Genomic DNA, 11284 nt, shown 5'->3' with positions numbered 1-11284 from the left:
ATGCTCAACAAAATTTCAGGAATACCTACTTGTTTTTAAAAGTGACAGCCAACTGGTTTAATTAACCCTTCAGTCAACAGCTTAGCACCTGCAACGCGGTTGAGTTTTTTTTTGTTCACCACCCAATTTATTAGGTAATAATTACCCAATGCGTATATTGGGTACTTGCAAGCAAAAACAATGTCTATACTTAGCGCGTTTCTTTACAGCCATTAATTTGGAATAACGAAAGTTCAACATTAAAAATAGTACCAACGGTGCCCGCTAGGTGCGCTGATCAGATTTTCATACAGCATTTATCCATAGCAAACCGGTTGTCCTAAAAATGTTGGCCGATTGAAAAATCATACAGGGTAAAAAAATCAGTTGGTTGAATAAAACCGTGAGTCGAAGCATTATACTAACGTAGAAACTAATTTACCAAAATGAGTATTTGGCGAAGACAACCGGTCTCAGCTAACACGGGCTTTGCACGCTGAGTGCTTCTTTTCATAACAATATCGAGTATACACGGTAAGGGTAATGCATGACCCTTGTCTAACAACATTAAGCGGGACGTGTTATAAATCAAAATCTAAACTGCTACTATGTTCACCGAAAGGAACTGAAAAATCCGTAAATTTCCTCACACATTAAAATAATCAGAGACCTCGTGAAGCAGTCGCACGCACCAAGAGACACAAGGAGGTACAGGTAAAAATAGTTACATGGTATATAAATAAGTTTCAATTTTAAAATCAAAAGCTTTACTTTAAAAAAATCTGTAAAAATATACAATAATAATATATTCAAAAACCTTCATCACCCTGAACTTCATATTGTATTTTGTAATCCTGAACGTCCCCCATGGACAAAGTAGATATTTCGTTCATTTGATCATTTGCAATTGAAGCTCGCTGTTCAAACATTTCAAGTTCGTTATTCAGTCGTATCTGTGTTTCGGATTCATTTTCCCTGTATTTTATTAGACTACTTGCTAAAAACGCAATAGGATCTGTTGGTTGCTTAATGATGACATTAGCAATACACTTTTTTAGAGCTGAACCCACTACTTCTTCCAGATATTTATTTTCCTCTATAGTTAAAGATTGTTTCGTCCAAGTTGGATAACAATAATCTTTACTAATATAAGACTTATTCAGTCTTACCAGGTTACCGAATCCATCGTCTTCATATTCACTGTCAGCGTCTTCATCGCGGTATATGTGTCGTCCATACTCATCGATACAATATCGTCCTAACCAGTCATAGAAATATGCCACACCGTTTCTTATTTCTTTTATCTTGACAAGACTTCCTCTTTTGTTCAGTATATATTCACTAGCGTCGTCATGATCTATGTACACACGCTGTCTAATATCATTAATATAATACCGACCACATTCATCGTAGAAATATATATGTTGATCGTCGTCATTTACAACTACAAATTCATTTTTTTCGTTCAGTTGATATAAACGTGTATCGTCTTCTTTACTGTATATCTTCCGTCCATACTTGTCGACAGAGAATTGTCCATAATCATCATGGAAAACTTCTTTAATATCCGTGACACTTAATATAGATATAAGAGATTCGTGATCGTGTTCAGCCATAGCGCTATCCCAATGACTAACTAACTGCTCTATAAGCCGAGAACGGTCACTCTGCGGTAAAACATGATTGAAGATTTGGTTTTCTATGAAGTGTGTAGCGTGTTCATTATTTTCATGTTGAAGACGGGACTTTGCTAGTTTTATATTTTCTAATGACTCCAATCGATCTTCTAAATAAATAGTTTTATGCTGTAGGGCTAATACCGCGGAAGATTTCTGCACGTGCAGTCTATTTATGCGATCTTCTAAAGTTTTAATTTTTTCAAGTATCTTTGCAATTTCTAATTCGTAACAGGAGCTACTTTGACTCATTCGTCTGAACTTTGTTCCTTTCGAATGCAGTTGATCAGCAATCTTTTGAGCCTCTGGATCTGGATCTGCCGCAACTTCTTCGATTATTCGTTTCAAAATTATCGTGAGTTCCGGTAGTATCTTCAGGTTGAGTATTCTAGAGAATTGCAAAGTTAAATGATCGTATTGTCTATCTAACCAGGTCATAAGCTCTTCTATTTCGTCATACATTTGGTTGAGATACTCAGTTTGGTCAGATTGTAAAATAATTTGTTTTCTTTTATCAAGCAACGCGCTGTGATTGATTTCTTCGACTTCTTCAATAATTTCTAAACTTGCCTTGATTATTTGTATCTCTTCGTCTGTTAGGGTAGGTTTAAATTTTTCAATATATTCACACATGTATTGAAACCTCGTTTCCAGTGATTTAATTGTGTAATCAACCGCTTTAACAATTACTTCTCGTGGTATGTCTTTTAATCGTTTCTTGACCTTTTCGATGTCTTGAACAGCTTGCAACCAATCGTTGTGATATTCATTCACGATGTCCACCAATTTCTTTGGGTTCGCGTTCTGCTGCAAAGCTACATGCATGTCTACAATATATTTAAAGACGCATTCTGCATAATCTATTTCTGTAAAAAGTATGACGGGACATTCATATGATCGTTCGATTTCATTAGTAATGTTGTATAGAAATATAATTGCTTCTCGTTCATTCATATTAAAATGTATACAAGTATCAAAATAAATAGTTAAAATAAAAAGGAAATTGTTAAAATGCAATTTCCATGGTCAAAATCTCAATATAATATAATGTTCTGTCATGATTTCTTGTCATTCTGGTATTGTTCGAAAGAGTTATTGCATCTAAGTATGATTGTGTGTGGCTTATTTATGGTTTGATTCAGAATTATTTTGTTCCTTGGTGTTCGGCATCTATAAAAATAACAAGAATGAAACCATTTTTATGGTTAGCAACTATGGTCACTATACGCATATTAACAACCTGCGGGACACTATTATTCTAAAACATTTATATTATTCCTGTACCTACCTATCTACTTTCTTATGCCCGCTTATGTGGTTTGAGCCGAAGTGCATAACATAGGTACATATCGCTGACCATGAGGCGGTATGAAGCCTCAGATTAATCTCCCGGGCCGGGCTGGTGACTAATATTTACACGGGGATTGACGCAATTGATTTTACTTATCCTTTGTCCGAGATAGAAGACTCAACTATAACCGTGGTTTAGTTCAGAAACAAATAATTTTGTAGGTAGTATTTTCCTGTTACCTGAGTTTTCAGCTTTTTAATTCTGGTTAAGTGCGATTAGTCATGTAATTCTAAGTATCTTTTCCTGCTTCAATTCTAGAAGAAATCCTTATGTTCTTTCGTTTAACTCCCACACGAACATAAGGGAAACTATAGAGCTCTGTTTGGATTTAGGACTGCAGGTAGAATACAAAAATTCCTATAAAACTACAAAATATTTCGTCGTGTCCAGGAAAATCACAATTATTTGTTTTTATTCCTTTTAATATACATCATCTGTATTTTACAAAATTAATGTAGTAAAAGGTGTATAATTGTGATTGCTAATATGCAGGTCGTATATGTAGCGTACATTTTCCCCAAGGCGGGTGGTAGAACGCCAATGTTCGGAGAGCATTTTGAGAATAAATCAAAAGGGCCAGGAGCTTTCCCGTCGGCGGCCGGGGCGGCGACCGTAGCTACGGCGGCGTAGCTCAGCTCCTTAATGAAAAGCGCGGCCCGCGCAGCCCCGCGCCCCCGCCTCTCGGAGGCTGCCGCCAGTAGCCCGCGGACCGCGCTCTCGACGCTACACGTGCGACACACACGCTCCCGGCTCTCATCTACATCTATCTATCACCGTACGACTATACCGGTACTACTATATTATTTTAAAGTGATCGTCTCAATATCTATTATCAATTTTAGTGCTAGTTTCATACATAAAATTGTGTTGCGGACGAGTTGACCGGAAGCGGCTGAAAACGAGGCAGGAAGCGAGTAGGGTGGGACGCGGCTTTGTTCGCGACGTACTACGCCCGTGGCGGAGGCTGTAGCGCGCAGCATCCGCTCGCTCGCCATGTTGCTATCTGTGCCGCCCGCCTGCGCCCGCCCGCGCCCGCCCCACTGCAACCCAAACGTACCGATATAATTTACGATTTGTACTTGTAAATCAACGAGCGGAAAACTCAATTAACAATTTGCTTTATTAGATAATGTCGGTTGATCTTATGAAACCGTTGATTGAATATTTTGTGTTAAAGTTACTATCCTTCTTAGTTCTACTGTCTGTAGGACGCTGTTTAATCCACAATGATAAACGTTTTATAATTAGGAATTTTTAAAACTGTGTTTGTTAACGTGTAGCAATTTATTTACATACCTACGTATTTATTCATTGATAAAGATACTCGTATCTATGTGTTCGTCATTCTGTGTTTGAACAATGAACGTTTCACTTGAAACAACTGACATAATATTTAAAATATAGGTATAACTTGTATAACATGCGTGTGAGGTTAATGGTGCAAGTGAACTAATTAAATTGGCAGTGTATTAGACCGAACACAAAGCCGATAACACTAAAATGAGAACGGCGCATATTTTTTCAATAACTTTTGAAGTTACCGCTAGACCGAGTCTCTAGAAAAGAATACATCCAACTCTACGTACTACTAATTCAAAATTGCATAGTAAATCATTCTAATGTTTTATCATAGAGGCTGAAGACCTTCGTACACAACCGATTTCTATAAGTTTGAAACACGAATAAAGTCTTACTTTTATTGCGAGACGGTGTGACGGTATAGCACTGCACTTGCTAGTACCGAGCATTAAGTGCTGGTGAAATTAGCCATAACGTAACTAGTTTTATTTATTACCTCGACTGATAACGACTCGAGTTTCAGTTATTATGTGGATTCAGATTCGTGCTGGTACACTGCAAAATTAATATAAAATTAAAACTTTAATTAATAACGTAATTGCAGAAATTAGATTCCGATATCGATTATCCCAATCAATCTCTATTAACGCTGCGAATAAGGCAACCTTTATAATTAGTTATTTATTTCACAATTAAACAACTTTCACTGATTCAAATAAATGCATGATACGTCTAAATATCTTCGCAGTCGTATGTCGATGTGTAACACATACTTACTATGCATTGATTACGTTACGCTATGACTGTCTTTCCGTATACATCTTCGGGAAATACTTATATGACGAAACAAAGAACTGATCTAGATACAACACCGTGTAAATATTAATATAAATTATTATTGCATTTCATTAAACCTATTGATCTTTGGAAGTATATTGTATAGTAGTATAATTTATCTAAACGGCCGCTAATAAATTTTACTCTAAAAATCTTCGAGAGCAATAACTACTCGTATGTTGTAGTGTTGCATTTAACACGTTTGTCATAAAAACTACAGTTGACGTTATCTACCTTTTAGTTACTACTTATACATTATTATACAATCTAAGAAAACATCTTTACGGCGTTGCTGTTTGTCGTTAGTTTCTACAGTGGGAGACAATGCTGGTCGCGTATCACTTTCACGGCGTATGTCTGCCACAAAACAAATGTTTATTGATAACATTTTGTTATTCAATCCCCAATTTGTATTCCGGACCGTGGTTTTGAGATGCAGTTCTGTTGAAATGCATCGTCGCCGTGTCATTTGCATTCAATACGGGAGCCGATAACTTTTGGAGAGTATCCAGCGGCTCTTTGAACTTATTTCTCTAGGGGTCCATTCATATCGTTAAAAAGCGATTTGCATGCACTATGTGTTTTGTTTAAGTTTATAAATGAAAGTAAAACAATGCGCAAGAGTTTATTCTACGAATTAAATTAAATACTACATATTATACTAACATTATATCTCATTGAGTCATTCTATTTGTATTTCCGTCGTTATTTTTTACCATAGCACACATGACAGTCTCTATCCTATATCATTATAATCTACTACAACAGTCTATCATAAAATCGTAGAATGTCCTATGTCCGGGAAGGATCGCTATTCGCGACAGTGTGTCATAGTGTTATAAGTAGATTAGATCAGAAATAAAATTTAACGTTATAGTAAGAGGCAAGGTATGTCGGAGCCGCGGGATTCAGCGAGCATTTCCTGTTTTGTATCGAACCGCGGCGCGCCGTGTTTACACTCAAGTCATTCTTTTGTGCGACCTATCTTGCGATGGGCTCTGGCATGTTTTTAACACCTGTATTTCGTATCCGATTATGTAAAAATACTATGAGCTATAAATGTCATGTTTGTTAGAACAATTGCAGCAATGAAGTGACTCAGGTAGTAATTTCATCAACTGAAACCCTATTATTTCTGTTCGTCTAACTAAATTTGAAAGTGTTTGAGGTTCTTATAACTTGCAATTTAAAGGTAGATAATAAAAAGGTTGAATTAATTCAAATGTTAACATAGAAATAGTCAAACTTATGTTTTTATGCAAATGACCGGAAATTGTAATTTTGGGTGTTCGTAGACCGTTGCTACGAGTTTCGTAGTCCGTAGCGAGTTAAACTTTCACCACATTGGTATCGGTACAAGGTCATAGTGAATACGGTCTATGTTGGTATAGGCTTTATTCAACCCTTATTATAGTCTTTTGTTGATTTCGCGCGCTTTGTGTGAAAGTGGGTTACTTTAAATTAACCTAGCCCGGTTTTCGTACGTGTAAAATGTTTTATTCGGTTTCTCCTCGCTTTGTACGCGTTTCGAGGAAAATTCTCCTTTGTGAATATTACGGAGAAACAGTCAGCTGGAATTTCATTGAGGTACGTTGACCGTAAAATGTTCTAAGCGCTTCTACGAGTGTAATTCAATTACGTATTGTTCTTGATACCGAATTGAGATATCATTTTTCAGCTTCAAAGATTTGGCTTTCAAAAAAGGTAGCTTGTTTGCGAATTCTTGCATGCTTACAAAGAACGTAGGGACACGAGGTAGTGTCGATAACGAGAGAATAGCTGGGACGTGCAGATTTCCATGTCTGAGGCACTGTGAATGCGATCACGATGCAATACCGACCTCTTCAATAATGGATGCTGGTGTCGCTCACCTCATGAAATATTATCATTTTTGCGGTCTTATAATGCTATTACGTATCAGGTATTTTGCTAGGTTTTTGACGGATATCGAGCTATTTATTTTTATCTTAGTTGTTACTATTTCGGTGCTATCAAAATAGTTGTTACTAAAATAGAGAGATGAATAAACAAACAATTAGTCATAAAGGGACCACACAGACATGCTGAAGAGTTATTCCTTCTTGTAAATATTTACGTTGAAAGTATTTGATGTTAACGGCTGAGGTTTGTACTGACTTGCCATACTCATAGAAAAATTGAATTTTCAACTCTAAGCACTTGAGAATAAGGCACAATTATCTGTTGTAACAAATATTGTGGAGAAGACACGTTGTCTCGGAAGTCTTCAAACTTGGATGATGGATACCAAAAATAAATTAAAATGACTTTACCGAGTATCGTACTAAAGCAGTGGTTCCCAACCAGTGGTCCGTGGAAGTCTAAATATGGTCCGCGAATGATTTTAAAATTTTAAATTTTCTGGATGATTATTACACTTTATTTTTAATATACTTACATAGTGGTCCCTGCTAACAAGAATAATATAAAAGTGGTCCCGGACTAAGAAAAGGTTGGGGACCCCTGCACTAAAGGAATACTTAATGATACCCAGATACGTGTAACGACATTGAAACGAATGGAAATCTAATATTTTGTTAATTTTAAGCTTCAATTGGGCTGTGAAATGTACCTTTATTATATTTGGTTACATTAAAGATATATAAATAGAAAATGTCCGCTTGAAAAATAAAAGAGAAAAGTAACAAATGCAAAGGACAAGTACCGTTATAAGGCGTTTAATAAAAACATTTCTTTTTATTTCTCAATTTACAAAAGTAACTCACTCGAAAATAAACCGAGAACATACGTTTCACATCAAATCAACACTCCTGAGTGCCATCTCAATATTATTCTGTCAAAGGAAAATACATCTTATGTTATATTCATAGGCTTTATTTTCGTGTGTTTTTTAAACTGTATGTAGAAGGGACTAGGGCCCTGAGTACTTATGTACGGTGGAATATAATCAAGTGGGACCGCAAGTGAGTCCTTTTACTCTGATGGCCATTTTCCGCCGCAGTTTGGCGGCGCTACTTACTCGTTCAATTTTTATGGACCTGCTCTTGCATATTCATGATATAATTATGATCGTACAGATTTTAAGTGAAGCTATGTATTTAATGTTGAATAAAGCAAAATTGTGCCATTATCATATCGTGTGGTCTCTGATTTTGTCATCATGGTTATAAGAAGCAAAAATAGTTGCACTATTGTTATAATTTACAGCATGTCTATTTTACTCAACAGAGGGTTTTCTACACCTTACTCGATCTTTGTCGCATAACTTTAAAAGTAACGTATAGAATTAGAAAACATAAAACAGTAACTTTACTACATAAGTTATCCGCCTCATTCATAACTTATCCACAACTTACTGCTGTTGTTTGCCGTAGTTTACTAATGAGGCGGAAATTAAATTAATCCCTCGGTTAATTAACAAAATGACCTGTCACATTTCCCTGTCATCGATCCCCGGTGTCCCCTCACGTCACGGTATGACACCGTTCACGGGAGTGTCACAATTTAACGTCATTCGCTTTAATGACGTCCCCTGTCACTTCCGTGGGCACATTTTTACGACAGCAAGGGTGGGAATTACTTTACAAATCGTTGTTTACACTTGTTAGTAGCTCCTCGTCCCTTTTTCTATTTTACGTTGTCTTCCCTGATTGTTACACCGCCATAATCAAGTCGTTTAAGTAGCGTCCTTTAAATATTTTAATCATTTGCATACATTTAGTTCTTTATGTCGTGTTGACATGAATAATACGAAAAAAACAGGAAACACGCTGAATACTAAGTTCTAACGTCGTGAGTAGCACAGCAGCATCATTGTGTATAAATGTAAAAATTGTGAGATCATCAGGATAAATTAAAATACTTAACGATTATATCAGATACGAGACATGTGTTATAAAAAGTGACAAATACCAACGTGTTGCATAAATAAACCGCGATGTTAGTCGAGGTAGGACGGATCTAGTAGCGTAGGAGAGCCTTCCCCAGCGTACTGATTTGAGGCCACTACAAATTGTTCTCTTCCTCGCGCAAGTGCTATTCAATAATTGTTCTTATCCCCTAAACATAAGTCACGGTTTTATTTGACAAACGAGCTCGGGAACGGGAGTAGTTGCAAGCATCAGGATGACGAATTGCACCGGCGCGGCGTGTTGCTAACATACATTCGCTCAGGATAATCGATGGACTATTGGAATGATGAATGTTTGAGGGAGTAATGAATATTTCATTTTTTATTCTTGCACTGTAATGTCGTTTACCTGAACGCGAGTTTCGTGGAAATTAACCAACGTAATTACAGTTTGTTTTGTAAAAAGCAATTTTCCGATACAGGTGTTTTTACCAGGTTAGTCGTTCATTGTTCCGGTGGTATTTGAACCAGTATATTTTACTTCGCGGACCTTGATCTAGTGACACGGTAATAAGTTTGTATCGCTTTCTTTGTGCTCACACTTGACATTTCAAGTTGTTATTAATTAGTAGAAATTGATTAGTTACGTGTTCGCGGCGTTATAATGATTTTATGGCGAGTGCATTCGATTCGACCTTAGTTCTTGTTTTAGGAATTGAATAGGCATTATTTTTTTAACTGAATTTTGTCTTTATACGATCCAAGGCACACAATTTACTGAGACTATTATAAGATATGCTTGTTTGCGACTGACTGTCATGTGCCTAATTGAAAGGATATATATTTTAAGTATAGTAATTAGGAAAGTAGGTCTCCAAATCGATTAAGGTTAACCAAAAATCGTCTGTCTTCAAGTGCATAGACCTGTGTCGCGAGACTTTGAATCTGTATAATGTAATTTTGGGAAAACAACTGTCTATTTTCACAAAAATGCATATGCGCGCTTTACCTAGGTCCCTAATGAAAAACCTCAAATATGTTTCTGTCTTTATAAACAAATGTTGAATTGTAAGAAATCTGCTTATCTCGTATATTATCTATAGTGACAGTATTTGTGTAGGCGTGTAATGAATGCAATAGAGCACCCATTTCGGTCGTTGTCGGGAGACAAAGATGTCGTCATCCAATTTGATAATTTCGCGCTTCTACGATTGGATAAGTGTCCATCGTAGTTTCCTCAAAGTGTTTTAACATGTGTAGTTTATTTCATTCATGTTTATTTTAGTAGAATCGTGAATGAATCACGTATGTCTTGTGAAGAGTCCGTGGAACTAAACACGCGTCACACGCAGGGTTTCATATTATTGTAAACATTGTCGCTAGTCCATGCACCTTCACAATAAGTGACCATATGTTTGTGCTCGATAACGATCAAAATCTACCAGCTACTAAATCAAAGTTCCACAACCGTAACAACTATCGCGTGTGTAACAACTGAAGATATCGGTGTTAACATGATTTTTCCATTACTTATATTGGTGTCCTTAAAATCACTTTAAACTATTGTTATTAAGTAAAATAGGTCGATTATTAAGTCACCAAATACTTTGTTCCTTATCTCTAAGAAACACAATAATGAGAACGGAAGACATAAAGTATAAAGCAACCGAGTTCTATCTTTATAAGTGCTCTTTGAGCCAATTGCCAGAAGCCCTTATTTGTTTAAAACAAGAGGGATAAACTCACGATTATACGGTAAATTAAAACTGGCGAATGTTCAGCGTTAGCTCGTAATAAAATGGTTAGGTTGTCGGCCATCGACGTGCTCGAGAGCGTACCCTCATTTGCGACTACACTTGTCGCCACTCCGCTCCATCGTGCGCGGTGCTCGGTGCTTCACACACTGCACACTACGAGCCCTCTCACCATTATCTCAGCTCCCAGACCAAGGCATTTCTCAAACTCCTAGTTCGTTAAAACTTTACTAATGTTACGTTTTGTTTCATATAATTAATTAGAATTACACAGCTGTGTGAATATATTACACGGTAAACGATATTCTATTACGCAATTTATTACAACAGCTGGTGATATTTTGATGAGTTTCTGTCATAAAATAAATGCCGCAGTTTGATTAAATTAGATCTAAAGAAGTTTAACCTTTAAATTTTCGAATATTTTGGCTAAGCTAGGAATTATAATATGCTAACATCCTAAATGTTCTCGATATAATTTATTACTTAAGTCAAGTATTGCAAAACCTGTTGGCATTAGGTAGGTATAATATTAACGGAGGTGACTGAACTTTTTGCA

General features: G+C 36.5%; 1 protein-coding gene across 2 annotated transcripts in view; it reads left to right on the top strand.

Annotated features, from left to right (window-relative positions):
• The first annotated feature begins 3671 nt into the window (after positions 1 to 3671).
• LOC142972458 (plasma membrane ascorbate-dependent reductase CYBRD1-like) overlaps positions 3672 to 11284 on the top strand; it is a 63355-nt gene continuing 55742 nt past the window's right edge. For both annotated transcript variants that reach the window (XM_076113600.1, XM_076113599.1), the window contains exon 1: positions 3672 to 3795. The gene's annotated coding sequence lies outside the window, so the exon portion shown is untranslated. The remainder of the gene's footprint in view (positions 3796 to 11284) is intronic.

This window comes from Anticarsia gemmatalis, chromosome 4 (genome assembly GCF_050436995.1).
Source record: "Anticarsia gemmatalis isolate Benzon Research Colony breed Stoneville strain chromosome 4, ilAntGemm2 primary, whole genome shotgun sequence".
Lineage (NCBI taxonomy): Eukaryota > Metazoa > Arthropoda > Insecta > Lepidoptera > Erebidae > Anticarsia > Anticarsia gemmatalis.
The sequence above is the reverse complement of the archived record's forward strand: the minus strand, read 5'-3'. Positions and strand labels throughout refer to the sequence as shown.